This window comes from Falco naumanni, chromosome 7 (assembly GCF_017639655.2).
Source record: "Falco naumanni isolate bFalNau1 chromosome 7, bFalNau1.pat, whole genome shotgun sequence".
Taxonomy (NCBI): domain Eukaryota; kingdom Metazoa; phylum Chordata; class Aves; order Falconiformes; family Falconidae; genus Falco; species Falco naumanni.
In genome coordinates, this window is record NC_054060.1 from 28,920,011 (window position 1) to 28,936,314 (window position 16,304).

Sequence of the window (16,304 nt, forward strand, 5' to 3'; positions counted from 1 at the left end):
CCAGTGTATCTTCTCTCAGCACTGCCTCTGATCCCAGACTGATCCCAGAGACACCAGCCTGCAAAGGGCTTCAAAGTGGGCCTGTCAAAGCTTCCTTCAGGGGTGCTGTATGAATTTAAACTTTTCTTCAGAAAAAAAAAACACCTCCAGAAACTGAATATAGGAAATCAGACTTTTTCCACAGGTTTTCCTACCTAAGCCTTGCCATCAGCTGTGGTCCACATCCAGCAAGTTAATCTGACCAAGCCGCTTCACCTGCTTTCAGAGCACCTTGCGTCCCTCCGGTGATGACTGCCCTGATGTCCCCTGCCAGCATTGCGGTGCAGGGCTGAGCACCATCTGCCTGCATGCAAACACTCCCCTGCTGAACCACCAACCCATCTCCTCTGCCACCTGCCTGCCACAGCCGCCCATGCTGCTGCACTTGCAGTTGTCTTCTGGGCAAGCCATGGTCCTGTGCTGAAAGAGGGGGGGCGCGTCATGTTTTTAAAGAGAGAGAGAGAGAGACAGACGTTCTGCCTTTGAATGGCAGCGTGCTCCAGAGCCTGTAGGTCGACTGGGATGTCATCTTGCCAGACACTGACTGGATGTACCATAGAAGCTGCTGACACATGTAGCTACGTGTGCTGGCCCCAAAATAACAACACACTGCTGCCCTCCAAACCACATTTGTGCTACCTGATTCCTCCTACCTACAGCTCCTGAGATCCTGCCGCTCTAGGACGTTGTATTTTCTAATACTCTCTGAACAGCCTGGCCTCTGAATGCCATACCCCATGTGTCCATACCAGCCCACGCTCCCAGTCCTGCTCTACTCAGCAGCAGCAAAAGGGGAATGATGGTCCAGGTCTTCAGGAGGAGCCCCAAGGGGTGTGAGCAGTTCTGCAGGGCCAGGACTGGTTATCCATGGTAGCAAAGCAGGGAAAGGGATACAGGGAGAGAAGGAGGGGGAAGCACAGGGCAGAGCTCCTGAAACATGGGCTGTGGACAGTTTGCTTGGGCTCCTTGGAGACTCCTGATGGCTGTTCCGATCCCCTCGCCAACGAGACCCAGGGATGACTTGCTGCCACATGCACTAAGCACCCTGTTTTCTTTCTAAGAAACAAGCTGGTATATTTAGGAAAGATTACATTCATTCGTGAGTTTATCTGCAAGCACTAGGCTTATTCTCTAGGCTTTAAGATTTATTTAGAATAAATAAGGTTTATACATTTGGTTGGTGAAGCATGCAATGTATACATTATAATTATGTAATTAATGCTCTAGTCTCTGTGATGAGCTTTCCTGGCATAACCCTGTCCAGTTATCCAAAAAGCTTCTTTTTAATCTCTGAGGAAGGATAATTTTAAAAAGAAAAATATGATTTCTCCGGCTATCTCTAGCCAAACCATTTCATTCACAGATTCCTGTTAGACTGACTGAAGCAGTTGTTAAATCCACTGTGGACATATAATCCAAACACAGATGTAAGATCACCGTGCCATTACTAAATGTATGCCTTACATAACAGTTTTGTGGGGGTCCTGCCTCTATCCAGCTCTGTAAATCACTGAAAGGTCCTCTTATAAATAGCTGTGTGTTAAATAACTTTCAAAAGTCTGCTTTACACCACTTACACAGTCAATAATTTTCTAGTCAACAAATGCTCCAAGAGAGCGATAGCAAAGCCTAAGAACGTATTACCCTTCACAACCACTCTAGCGCTGTCTGTTCATAGGAAGCCTGATTAATAAGTTAGCATCACAACTGCACGCATCATTGCCTCTGTAGCCATCCATCACCGTGAGTACAAATGCTGCATGTAGTCATTCTCATGTGAAAATGCCCAGTTTGCCTCCAAAATGGGCTCTAACTGGTTACTTTAATTAGGCACGGAGTTGTCTGAGCTATTTATTGCGCAAATAATTTTTTTCTCATAATCACACCCATTATGTGAAAAAGTCAACCTTAAGGAGTGTGAGGACACAGTTCATATGAAAACCAATGCAACTTTTCAGTAAAGCATAAATCAGATGAGCTCTGCCCTATATGAAAATATTTGGGGAATGTTTAATGACATTTTTGTGTTCTTGTAAATTATTTGCTTTTGACTGATTTTAGAAGCAGGAATAGGAAAAGTTCAGCTCACATGAGAAAACAGCAGCCATCAAACCCACTAGCTTTCCCGTGATAGTTTCACAGATCTTCAGCTCATATACCTTCCAATAAACCCACACACATTTCAAACAAAAAACTCACCACCCAACCTTTTGAATGTTTATCTGATCCGATGGAGAGCTGCTACCTGTCTGATGTTCACCAAAAGCTGATTTCTATTTTTAAAAATAATGATGCCTAATCCCACTTAGATATTTTTATGCAGAAATAATGCAAACGTCAGTTAAAGCGGTTCTTGCTGTATAGAAAAGTTATTATCCCATTCGCTACCAAAGTCTAACTTTTGTTCCTGCACGCATGTCCTTTGAGTTTCCTCTTCATGCTAAAATTTCCATTTTGGAATTCACTCCTCCAACTAATTCTTCAAAGACTGGTTCTGGTTCTTTGGATTTCAATGAGAATGACATGAGGCAAGGGGAAGTGACTGCATATACTTATTTTGAGGGCCAAGTAGAGCGTTGTGCGTGGCTGACTGTCAAACGGCTGGGTGCTGGGGCAAATCACACAGCACGGAAATGAAGAAGTGGCCAGTGGAAAGCTGAATGACACGAGCTTTCTAGGGATGGTACAAGAGTATGGGATACTAGGGAAAACAGGGATGGCTGGACTAATAAAATGTGTAAACTTTCAGGAGTCACTGCAAGGTGGAACATTTTATATCTATAGTATTTTATTAGACTATTTAGCTAGGACTTGTAGAAATGGGAAAAAATAAGTGCAGCTTGAAATCTTTGCTTTTCAGTGCTGGTTGACTGAGGCCACAAACATACCAATCTTTAAGGGGGGAGAGCAGAGAGGTCAGTTTGCAGGTAGAAAGGTATTTAAATTCAGATGGCTGCATGGATAACAGCTGCTCCTCTGACTCTGCGAATGTCAGGCACAGCCCACCGCTATCAAAGTCAAGTGGTGTTTGTTTTCTTAACTACAGAGAAGAAATAACATTTGCCCAACAGTGAAGAACAGTTACTACGTCTCTGGAGTCTCGAGCATTTATCAGCAGGCTTGAAAATCATATAAACCTTATCTCCTTGTTTGTGTTTTTGAGAAACAGATAACTTTGCCCTCTGAAGACACTGCTATCTTTATTGGGCAGATGAAGTGGGCTTGGTGCCTGCTCTTCTTCAGGCACTCGCATTCCTGCTCTGTGGAATTTTGCTGGGATGTGGGATGTGGGCTGTTCCTGTGGCCTGAGACTCGCTCCCTGCAGAGCTGCTTCCCCTATGATGGGTCTGATGGGTTCCCTGTCAGTTACCTTGGCTTATTTATTGCTTACATGCTATAACTTTAAGACATTTTGGCTTGTTCCAGCTACTCTGGACTACACGTTTGGTCAGATTTGGATGGTGAACACATGGGTTCCCCTTCTCTGATAGAAAACTGTAGACCCATGCTCTGCAATGAGTCAGCAGTTACTTCCACGTATTTGGCTACCTATAGCCTCCTTTCAGGAAGTAAACATGTTTATAGGAAATATTTAGCATCTGAAAGGTCCTCCTCTAGCCTGAACTTTTGTTTTCCTATATAAAATACTGAATTCCAGCCCTGACTTTAAAATCCAGAATGAGATGAGCAAATGTGTGGATTTAGCAAGTTTCCCTAGGTGTAGCTGTAATCCTCCTGCACTGGGACTAGGCACAGCTGCAGGTCATCCAAAGAATCTTTCTTGCTACGAGTGTGTTGTCTTGATCTCTGTCACATGTGTGGAGATGGCAACCTAGTCTTGGTAGGGTTTACTCTTAGCTCCATCAGGAGCTGAATCCTCTACATTGCTCAGCGTTGCTCCACCACTTGGCTTTGGAAGGAAAAGCCTGCTAGACAGATTGGAAGTTACAGCTAAGGGAAGCAGGAAAGGCAGTAGCTGTTAGATGATGTTGTTAGGAAAACAGGTTTTCAGCGCACTAGGGCTCAGGGGCAATGGCAAACTGCCTGAAAGCAAAAGCTCGCCCTTGCCTGGGCTGCCTGTGCTGGCGCAGAGGGTCAGGTACCCCCTCGCTCAGAGCAGGGCTAATGCTGAGGTCTTTTGCAGCCTTGCTGGTTTGGACTGAACCTGCAACGTGGACCCCAGAAACACAGTGAGATGTTCTTCCAGAGGTGGAAACCCTGATTTTGCCAGTGCATGTTTTGCTGCTTCCTGATCTGAGTGACATTATGGAGTGTAAAAATAAATGGATGTAAAAAATAGATTGAATCTATTTATTCAAATATTTACTCAGAATGTAAGCCAGTAACTTTCATGCCTTTCAGATACACTGCCTTATATTCTGATTATTTAGGTCTCTGGATGTGAGGAATCCTGGAAAAAATCTTACATAAATCCCACAGCATTTTACATTTGCATAGGATGAACTGACTTCTTTGCCCTAGAAGAAAACCTGAGGAAAACCAATGCAAAGCTTTATGCATCTTTAGAGGTTCAGCCAAGGGAATATACATTCCTGTGGCTTCATACAAGACGTATCACTTCGGTAAGACCTTGATGCTGTACACCCTCCTGCCTCCACTCACAGTGACAAGATTCAGTGAAGTGCCGGTGAAGTTCCTAGGGTGGCCTCCTGGAGAAGGGTGCCTCTGGGCACGGGGCACCAAACCCACTGAAGACAACAGGAGGTTAATTCAGCTCATGGCTGTTCCCCTGAGCGTGTATTGCAAATTGTTGGATTTTGTTTCTGTGAGGAGCTTCAAGTACAGCCAAAAGTGAATAGAGGCACGTTGACCTCATAGTTGTGAATCACTGTCCAAGACAATTAAAAGCAGAAAATATGTGCCATCTCCAAACCCCTGGCGAATCAGTGTGAGACGTTAACGCTGCCCCGTCCGACTGAAAAGATGTTAACACCCGCTTTAGAAGAGGTTGGAAGGCAGCCATCCTCAATGGACTGCTTACGAGCACTGACTAGAGTCAAACTGACTTCAGTTGGAGATTTACACAAGCCTCGTAATCTAATAGTAGAGTTTACTTTACAAGAGTGCCACACCAAAGATAGTAAAACGCGATTTTAGCTAACAAATCTACGTGCTTCCACAGAAAAGCTACAGCCATCATGGAACATGTCAGCACTGCCGAGTGCCTTGCACAGATTTATAGTTTTCATTTTATTGCTGAAGAGTTATTGTTAACTCCATTGTTATAGAGTTACTGCAATTAGAAGTTCCAGTCACAGTTATAATTTTTAAACGTACCTAATAAAACCCAATGAATTCTCAGACGTTCTATGTTTTCCTGTGCTGTTAAACATCTGAAACTTTTTAATGCTGGATTTTTGACCTATGTTAGGATAGATTTTGGAAGTAAATTGGCTGTCGTAAACTGCTTTTTACCTAATTTGCTTGGATCTGCAAAGTCCCTTACAGTTATTCTTTATTATCGTAAGAGATATAGCAAGACAATACTTAGGAGTTTTAGCTCATGCATGCAACAGGTGATCATAAACTAAGTACTGTTATCTCTTAAGAGTCACCTTCCAACTTTACGTGTTTCTTGTTCATAAACTATGAAGAATAGCCATTTTTGTTGTAGGGGTTAGATATTTGGTATTCTCTCTCACATAAGCAATGTTTTTTCTCTTTTCTAGCAAAGCTTTAAGAACATGTAAGTTTCATTTTCTCTACAGGTACCAACATACAAATCCTACTTCTGATCATCTGGATTCACGTGTTCAGAAACACATTAAGGTACATGGATAAAGCAAAGAACCTAGACAGGGGGACAGAATAATTTTACCCAGCATGTTTCCTAGCACTTTGCAAACTAGCCTCAGCAGCCCCGCAGTGAACATCACAGGATCCCACTTCTACTGACAAGGATATGGATCTGGTTTTTTTAAATGCTTCAAGGTTAATCTTAGTCTCAAATACCACTAACATAGACAGATCATAGTGCCAAGGCAGTGTATTATTTTTTATACATGTATATATATTGCAGATGGTATCTGTTGAGACATAATATCCACACAGAATTCCTCTTGTAGAAGGAGAGACACTATAAAAATCCAAACATATCTATGGGGAAAACAAGTAACAGAAGCCTCACATTCATCAGAAACCCGCTTCAGTGCAAGTAAATTGCCATTTGCACCTTGCAATTCATTGCCACAACTGGGACCAGCTCTTTGTACTCCAAAAGAGAGTTTCACTATCTTTGAAACCATATGATGGGTTAAGTATACAGACAGAGGAAGTAAGAAAAACAACGCGCATGATCTGGAATAGAGATTACTGAATGAAGGGGTGTGTATAAGTCTGAGAATCAACATCCCTCTGAAAGCTTTGGGAGGTTTAATGCACCAGCTTGAAACCCTGCATCAGAAACGTGGATCAGAAACTTTTCAGCAGGCTGAATGCATTCATTCATCTCTGATCTCACTTCTTCCTACACAGAAGAGACAAAGCTTTATGCCAGGTGGGATGCACCTTGGCTGAAGCTCTGGCCATACTTTTCCCCAGCGGTATCACTTAACGCACAGCATCTTCAGGTTTTGCTTATCAAGTACAGCAGCTGGGAACTTTATGTCTTCATAATCAGAATGTCCAGTTTCTGTATCAAAGGACACAAAATACACACGCCCCTATCTCTTTGCAATTTAAAAAGCCCATCATCTACTGCAAACTTGTACAATCTGCATTAGAGGTTAAAAAGAAAGAAAAAGAGAGAGGGGGGGTTGTTTTTTTAAAAAAGAACTTACCAAAAATAACTGAAGCTCTCTAAAGTTGCCCTGAAGTTGAAATAGCCCAGAACACGAGTGCAGAGTCTGCCTTAAACTCTCTCTCTCTCTCTCACTCCCCCTCTCTCTTCAGCAGTTGGAAGGAGGGCTGTGCAGAAATTCAGCAAACAATTTTCCTTCTATGTCGACCGGGGCGTTCCTCTACGGGCAGAAGGGGGATGGCTAAGCCTGGGTGAGGCTTGTTGCTATCCCCAAGCCAAAGAGCGCTGTCGCAGATTACACAGCCTCTGAAATCCAATCCCTTTCTCTACTAAGGCAACAGCTGTACAGCTTCAGCCGAGGCGGGAGCAGCCGATAGACCCTGGGCTTGTTGCTGGTCAGGCTTTCCATGCTGGGGGACGCAGAGAAATGGGGGTACCCAGGTCTCCGTAAGCTCCGTGTCTTCTCCCAGCTTACTGCCTACAGCTACAGGCAGGAGCATACACAGGGTGGAGATACAGGGCAATTTCCTCGGGAATGAAAGTATATGGGATGTGGGCGCCTGCACAAAACAAACATCTCTTTTCCTGAAATTCATGCCCAGCCTTGCTTCAGGACATACGTGGGTAATTAACATTATACGTATCTGTAAATTCTCATGCAAGCATGTGTGCACACAGGACATTGTCACAACAGTGTGGTTCAAAATGGGTTTCAAGGCTGTTCTAGTGTCCTCAAGTTCAAATTCCCTTGTCATTTTAGTCAGCTGTTTAATTTTTTCCAAAAAAAACGCTGAATGCTGAGCTGACAGACCTTACACCAAGTGAAGCATTATCGTGGCTCGCAGCATGGGAGTGCCAGTGTGCTTAGTGCTGCCTTGCAGTGTGTCCTGATACCAACACATGAAGAAAGCTGCTTGGCGCCAGCAGAAATAGATTTAATAAAATTCTCAACCCCTCCTCTCACCTGTTTCTATTTCTCCACCCCCTGCAAAAGAAAGAAATTTGTCATACAGCTGATTCCTCCCTCTCTGAGGAATTCCACTGATCTGATTCCTCCTCCCTGAAGCTTAAAAAAAAAATCATAGCAACAGATTTCAGCCCAGGCTTCCTTGTTTCACTGAAGTATTTGGCTGCTCGTTTGCATGCTGTCAAATAGGCTCGAGGTGAGAAAGAGTGCAAAATGCAAACAACATAGCAGCCCTGGGAGCGCCCTGCAATCGCTCCAGCTGCTTTGCCAACACACCAGAGCAGGATATGTACAGGTAAAAAACACCCCAGCCAAACGAAAACCCCTGCATTTACAGAGCACCTCATTTCACGCCAGGGCAGATGATGTACTGGGGTTTCTTACGCTGTTGGCTCTGAATATGTTTCAGTACATGAAATTCTGTAGATGGCTGATTTCTGGACTCAAATTTAGAATGGGTGCAGATGGGTTCTACAGGGGGCATGTGAAAATCTGACAGTGAAAAGTGTATAGCTCTGCTTCCATTCTACGTGGATACTTAACACAGGCATTTTGTGAAAACTAGGTCTTAGCAGAACTATGGTATTTATATTAAAGCCAATTCTGTCATAATTGTTGTGTAATTAATGTATACTGTTTTATCTAGTTATACATTATATAAGATCACATGTATAGGTTTATATAGAAATGCCATATGTAATTTTAGCTAATTAATATACACAGTTTGTCTGCATATGAACTGAAGAGTGCCTCTAAAAATGTGTCTTTTTATTACATGATTATATGGCGTATATCTATAAAACACAATGTATAATAATGTGTGATTATAGCCTATATGTATAATCATATATAATCAATATAAATATTATGTGAAGCACTACTCAGTTCATACACAACCTCTGTCTTGTTGTGAGCGTGGCATCCATATCAAGAAAGAGCAAACACATTGGCTGTAGCCAATGCAGGGAGGTATGGCAGCGAAGGAGGGAGACGAGGCGATGGGTTTACATCAGCACAGGGGATGCAAGACTCTTCAAGGTGGCGTGTTTCAAACAAGACCTAGTACAGCTGCCTTAAGGATGGAGGCAACCAGAAGCAATAAAGGCCTCCCGAAGTGTGGTCAGCAGCAACAAAGTAAACTGTGATGGCTGGGAAAGGGAGCAAGACCTCTCTAATAGCTATTTTTTGGTTTGCTGTGCTGCCATCCCTAGTGCTGTGCTCAGTCCTTGAAACTATACCGAGGTCCAGCCTTTCTGAATCATCTTTCAACATCATCCTAACAAGCGACATGTATTTTTAGAAACACGCAAAACAAGAAGCCCAACCTGACACCATGGTTTGATGCAGAGACAGCTCATTTGGATGCAGATCCGGCTCCTACCTCCAGAGCCAGCAGCAGCCCTTCAGCAGGGCACAGACCACGGCGTAACAGCAGCAGTGTGCTCAAGCTCCATTCAACGCTTTCTTTCAGCTGTCTTTGCTGAATATATCGATGGGCGTTGTTTTGATCTTTTAAGAACGTTTAAAGCCCACATGAGACAAAACCCTGGCTAAGTTGAGAGAAGCCAATTGTTTTTCCGTAAACCTGGAAGAAATTACTCTATCCTTTTTCAAGGTATTGGGAAATCTACATTCATTGTCACTGGCTTTTTTCCAGTTTCATCTCAGAACTGAACGTGTAAGCCCTAACGTCTGAGCAGCGCCCTGCTGCTGTAACACCCAGTGAATGCAACTCCTATGTTGGGCATTTATCCCCCACATAACTTCAAGCCTAAAATATTTCCTCTTGTCAACTGATATGGTGAAGTTCTGCAACTATCCAATTATTTGACTGACATGAATGCATAATTCTTACTTGGTTTATTTTGAAATATTTATTGAATCAACTGTTCGTCTACCCAGCTATTAAAAAAACACTACCAAGCTGATAATTTCCAGCTCTCAGAATGAGACAGCTTATTCAATAGGCGTACTCCAAATAGCTCTTGTGTTTACTCTTCTTGATAGACATCTAAATATTAAAAGAGAAACTCTTTGAATTACACTGAGGCAATACTGAAAGCTCCTCTCTGCCCTATTGCCTTGACAGGGAGTACCATTGTCACTCACATTTCTCTGTCTCGCCTCTAACCCCATTTCCCAACTCCCTGTATTACAACTTTGTTTTCTTTACTCAGTTCACAGGTGAGGCTGAGACTGCACAATCAAATGACACCAGCTTTCCTTTATTAGTGCTATTCACTCCCTGACCTGTGAATGGAGGGATGCAGGGGCTGCACATAAGGGTGTGCTGCTTTACTAGTAATTGAGAAATGAGATGAAACGCAATGGGAATTTTATTGTGTTTACTTTGGTCCAGAGAGAGAGAGAATGTTCACTGAGATTATAGTAAAGCGTGCTCTGAAACAGAATTTCCTGTAGTTTCTTGTGGAGGATGCAAGGGTGATCATTTCTATTCTCTTTCCTTTTTAGCATTTGTGAATCTTTAGACATTTGGGGGAAAAATATGAGGCCACAGATTTCCACATGCAGACAAGACTGGGTAGCAGAGAAGACCAGCAACAGAAAGTGAACTTGTCAACACAATTCAGAAATGAGTTAAAAAGATCAAAGACCTCCAGCTTAAAGAGAAATGGGCTGCCAAGACAAGGGACCACAGAAGAAAGAAAAAGGAAGGATAAGCCAAGATTAGTGTGAATAGAAGATGCAGAGGACTAGATGGAACCAAGTGTCAGACTAGCAATGAGAGGAATGAGTATCTGGCTGTGGTGGGATCTGGCCACCAACTCTCAGATCAAGCCCGGAGGAAGATAAATAGAACGTTAATCACCAATGTACAGACATCTCCTATGCTATGTATCCCATGACTCCACATTGTGTTGAGACATAGAAATGTATATATTTACATATTTTACAGTCACTTAGTTTGAACTCAAAAGGTATGTCAGCCAGCCACACAAACTTCCTCCAAATTTCTTCTCTTTTGCAATACATAAACCACTAATTTGATTGATTTGCTTCAAAATTTTTTTGCATAAAACTCTTCCAGCTACAGGTAGGCATACAACCTCATAAACAGAGAGAGCGCCAGATATGGAAATGAGGTTTCATCACTGCCCTCTTTTCAGAAGCTTCAGTGTTGGACTCAAAGACCTCATTCTAAAGTTAGTCAATTCATATGAATTCCAACCCCCCCCCCCCCCCCAAAAAAAAAAAAAAAAAAAAAAAAAGTGAATAGGTATCATTCACGTATCTTGTAACCTAACTGGAATCTGTCCTCCAAATAGATTAGTCTTGTGTTCTTTACAAGATTTTCATCTGAGACTTTACTCAAAAGAGGCTCCAGTGCCTACCTGCTTTTGGTAGGTTCTACCAACACTACCTACATGCTGCACTGACAGCAAGCTGCAGCTGCTAGCATTTCATGTAGTAATAGGCTCCTCCTTACCAAAGATAAACAAATGTCAACTCCACAGTATCCAGGGATGGAGTAGTAAAAGCCAAATTCAAGGGAAAATAGCCCAAACAAAACCAGGGAAGAGTTCTGTATTTTGAGAAAGTCAAATTTTCTCTTCCGGGATTCCTAAATACATATCTTTTTCACTTTAGTGGTTAATATTCTCGCTGTTAAAAAAAAAAAAAAAGGCAGCTAAAAATGCTGATCTACAACCAGCATAAATAAAAATCCCCATCAATAACAGAGAAAGCATTATTTAGAAATGAAACGACGAGACATTTCCAAGACCAATCCTTTCACTGACAGGAGTAAGAAGGAAAAGGAAACTAATTCACTATGGACAGGTTTTTTTTACTTTGTCCCGGGGCATATGCTCCACCTCCCTTTGTACCCCAAATGTGTTTCCACTAGCCCTGACAGTGCTGGCATTGACCTTCTGCAGCCAAAATAGCCCGGACAGCATGAACCAGAAAAAAGAAGCCAGCCAGACCGAGGGGCAATACAGGGATGGCCACGGACCTGGGGGAAAACTGCTATAATTAGCAAGGGCCGTACAGGACTTGCAGAAAACTAGGTCCTGGTGGAGTTGCTGCCTTCCTGCCCCATCAGGTCTGTCTGCATGAGCTCATTCAGAGCAGAGCCATCGCCTGCAGAACACCTCGCACACTCTGGCTGACAGGTCACCTAACCAGCACCACCCCCTCCTCTGCTGCTGGAGATCTGTCTCTGGACTGCGTGCTGTGGAGGGCTTGAGTCAAAAGTCACAATTTCCTCCATGTTCCCCCCCTCGGCATTTCAATCCCTTCTCTTTGCTGGTTTTAAGTCCCTGCTCAACTGGAGTTCAGAGCTGGCTGACTCTGATCCTTTATTATTTTACTATTTCAAAACCTGATATTGGACAGAAAGCAGAACCAGGCTCCTCCCTGAAATGTGAATATTAGCGACAAACAGCCAACACGGTGAGAACAAAAGCATCTTTTCAAGCTGAAAAGATAGGTGCTAATTACTAATGAATAACCTGATTGTACTAGGTGGATAGTGCTCAAGTATCTGAAAAATTCATTACTTGCACTGAATTATTTCTCTTCCTTCACTGTCATTACGTTGCCTTAAGCCCTTTTCTTGCCACAGTTTTAGTGCTTTTAGTTATCACCAAGTTGGTCATTTTTATTCAGTTTGGAAATACAGGGGAAAAAAAAAAAACCTAAACCTTGCCAAACTACAAATACAAGATTCACAAACTGCAGTTTTGAGCAACTGTCGACGGAGTTGTGTATTTCTGAACAGAACAGTACTTTCAAGAATCTTTGTGGGACATTTGTTGTGTTTCACTGAGACACTTTTTTCTATCAAACTGAAAGTTAAAGGGTGTTGCCACTGATGTTTCTAGATCTCATATGAAAAGCAGACACTGATAGCAAGCAACTACAAACATTTCATGTAGTACCTCAGATGCCGTTGGAAAAAGCGTTTTCAGTTGTTAAAACAGATTTTGGTTCCTTCACTATGCTATCTTGTTGGCTCTTTTCCTTTTTACCAGTCACTATATAGAAGGATATAAATTCTTGGTTTTTTGTGGGGGCTTGTATGGTCAAGGCTTATAACAAAGTCTATTTCCAGCTGTGGAAATGATTCTCAGTGAACCCTCCTTTGTTTATTTTTCCCAAAGCCTTAAGAACCGTCCTTAAACAAAAATCTCAAAATAAAGAAGTACTGGCAGATGATCTCACTATGTGCCCTGGGGTTTCCATGGCATTTAGTGACCCACCAGCGATTAGTACATTTGTTGAAGTGGAGCAGATGACGGAGTAACTGGTAACTGCACTGAAATAATCCCTCTCCTCTGGGTCTGGGGTCCCAGGGAAAGCTGCCCTTGGTGGAAGGGGTGTAGATACTCACCTGGGGACCTGGCTGTACACACACAGCCTCGCTCAGCAAAGGGCTGCCTACAGGCAGTGGCTCTGGGCACGGGGGGACGTGTCTTACAGTTACTTCTTTTTGAGATTGTTTTAACCAAGGGCCTTGCACACATCTTGAATACCACCTGCCACTGGATTGCGGCTAATATCGTGTCGCGCTCAGCAGGCAGGAGCTGGCTGGTGATGCTGTCAAGCACAAGCAAGAAGCCCAGGTGAACAGGAAAAACAGGAGGAGCTCCCTCAGACTGAGAACAAGGGAGCACCAGCTCCTGCCTTGCTAATAAAACAAACCGTCTACCTCTAGATCATGGAGGATCACCCCATTTTGCCCCTCCTTTGCAGGGGCAGGCAGGGAGTCGAGGGATTAAATGAGGGTGTTTCACACGGGGTTTGCTGTGTGGCCGTGGCTGGCACACACCGCTGTGGAAAAACCATGTCAGAGCCCATGACTTGGTGTGCATCTTCAGGGCGTGTGGGCTGGGACAGAGAGAGGACTCAGCAGATGACAATGGGGCTCACTGTTTGCTGTCAGAGGTCGACAACACAGCAGGGTTTATTTCTTAATGAAGTGAGTCACTTGATCAGTATCAAGTATCTGTTAAGTCGAGCGATGGGGTGGATCCAAATGTTAGAGGACCTTGTTTTGAATATACCGTTCACTACTCTGGACTGGCTTGTGCTGTGTAAACAACATTTGTGAGAGATGGAAATACATTTGGTTAATTCCACCTGGGGCTGTGAGGTCTCCTGCTTTCTTACAGAGCTCAGACTGATTTTCCAACAACAAGAAATTCACCTCAGAACCCTGCATCCCCATTACACATCAGCCTTCCCTTGGAAAGGGAAAAGCCAGAAGTACAGCATAAATAAAATCAGATGATCTACGCAGTTATTGACTTCTGCCCTTCAGCTTACTCAGCTGAACTGGCTTACTGGTGCCCCAGAAAGGAAACCTATGAGAAACAGCAGCTCAGAGGGAGTAAAAAACACTGCTCCTTCTGCCATGCATTTGTGGTGCAATGCTGGCTCCATCCTGTGCATTTCCCAGCACCATGAAATCTTTGGGCTTTAAGGGTCTTGGCATGTGCACCTTAGCACCTTGGTGCTCTGTAGGTTCAGGCCTTTTCACCCCCAGTTTGCTGTTGCTGAAATCAGCAGGAGTTTTGCCTTCAACTTTACTGGGAGCAAAGTTGAGCTCTGTAATGCTTCATTCCTAGCTCGGTCCCTCCAAATAGGAGGGGGAACAACAAGAATCAGCCTCAGTCAGGGGCAAGAAAACTTCTTGTTGCCTTTCAGCAAGGTGATGCCAGTGAAGAGTAAAATATTACAGACAGTTATGGTTAGCACTGAAGCTGCCCGACTCCTCGATACACACCCAGAAGCTGAATCTAAACTGTGTTTGATGCTGCTGGCAGGAAAAAAAAAATGAGATTGATCAGTATGAATAGGATTTTTTCAGGTTCTGAAGCGGTCAGTAGCAAGTGCGTTAAGTGAAAGAGCAAGCCCTGGTGCTAGTGATACACTACAAAAAAAAATTTCCCCACTACTGCACTTGTGTCTTTGAGTTTAGCTGCCAACCACTTGGTCAAACAAACAAAAAGGAAGTGTAATAATTAATTCCTCCTTATTTGATACTAATGCTCATGGTAAACAAAGTTGCTGTTTGGTCTTGCACAGGACACCATGCTATATTGGTTCTGCCTGCATATGGCCCATAGATAAGAACAAATGAAATGAGAGTGAATGACTCACATTTTTTTAAGAGGAGATATTATATATATTGTGGAGATTTGACAGCAGAAGTGCTCTCAGTTTCTGATGGAAACTCTGTGAACGCAGGCTGAGAAGGAAGACTGCAGAGCCTGAAACGGTTGGGGGGTCAGAGACAGGGAAGGGCACTTCCCTGGGAGCACAGCAAACTGAACACACAGCAATGAGTCCTATTCTTCCATAATCTGTTATCTTACATAGTGCTTGTGTTTTCAGTCTTTCTTTGCTTGTAAAGAGAAATATTTTAGTTTTCCTTTTCCTAAAAAAGGGGGGTTTGGAAGTATTTGAGGAGTAGGAAGAAAACTGAGTTTTAAAGATTTTTCCACAATGTTCACTAAAGTTTTGGAAAGCCAAATTAAGAAGTACTGATAGTTTAGCTTTATCTTTTTCAGATAGGAATTTATCTAAAATAATGTTATTAATTAAAAAAATACCAAGTACCACCTAGACTGACGAGCGAAAAAATACAAGAGCCAAAAAGAAGGGAGAGGGTTTGTAGCTTTGCTGTTTCCTACTTCATGCTTGGTCAGCTTAATTATATGTTAGCTTTGTTTAAACACATTTCTTTTCAGAAAATGGTAAAAACTGTCTGTAAAAGTTTCTTGTTTAAAATGAGTATTTCTATGGATAAATGGGTAAGACAAGTTATTGGGAATTTTAAAATGTATTTTTAGCTACTGCTATGTTCTTGCTCAGGGGACTAAAATGGATGCCTGTACTGCTCCTTATGGTGATTCATCCTGCTGACACGGTCCGAGCTCCCTCCAAGCCCCACTGGCAGTTGCAGGATCCTGCATGGACCAGGCTGCTACCCCAGCAGAGCTACAAGCTGCATCCCAGACTATGCTTCTGAGTAGTGTCAGTGACTCGGGCAACAAACACATGTGACAGCTCACAAGCAGCTCTGGGAAGGCCACCCATTTCACACTGAACTGACACATGATTCATCACCACCTTCTGCTGACTGTATCCTGTGTACAGAGTGATTCGGTTAAGCAGCACGGACCCTACAGATCTCCAAACTCAAAAGCCTGGCTTTAGGAAACTGGTCCTTCTCCAAATGTTCAACAAATACATGGCAGAGGAAAAGGTGTGATAAGGGAATGGAAGAGCAGAACTGCAATTAGCATTTGCCACACGCTTAACTCTGATCTGTTGGTCCTTCATGAAGGTCTTTGGATGCGTGAAGAGAAGCATGTTATCCTTAAAGCAGTATCCACGGAAGGTAGGGATGCTGAGGTGCCAGCCCCCAGCACAGGGCCATGGGCAAACAGCATGGGCTCAGTGCTTAGGGCTGCACTGCCTCTGCATGACAACCCACAGGAGTCATCACAGCTCCATGCAGCAGGAGCAGGCTCAGCCCCCAACGCAACAGAATAAAGGTTGATTACC

General features: G+C 43.3%; 1 long non-coding RNA gene across 1 annotated transcript in view; it reads right to left on the reverse strand.

Annotated features, from left to right (window-relative positions):
• The window catches only part of LOC121091469, a 28,642-nt gene extending 21,696 nt beyond the window's left edge, over positions 1 to 6,946 (reverse strand). The window contains exon 1 of the long non-coding RNA XR_005828936.1: positions 6,840 to 6,946. This is a non-coding gene — a long non-coding RNA (uncharacterized LOC121091469). The remainder of the gene's footprint in view (positions 1 to 6,839) is intronic.
• Positions 6,947 to 16,304: the final 9,358 nt, after the last annotated feature.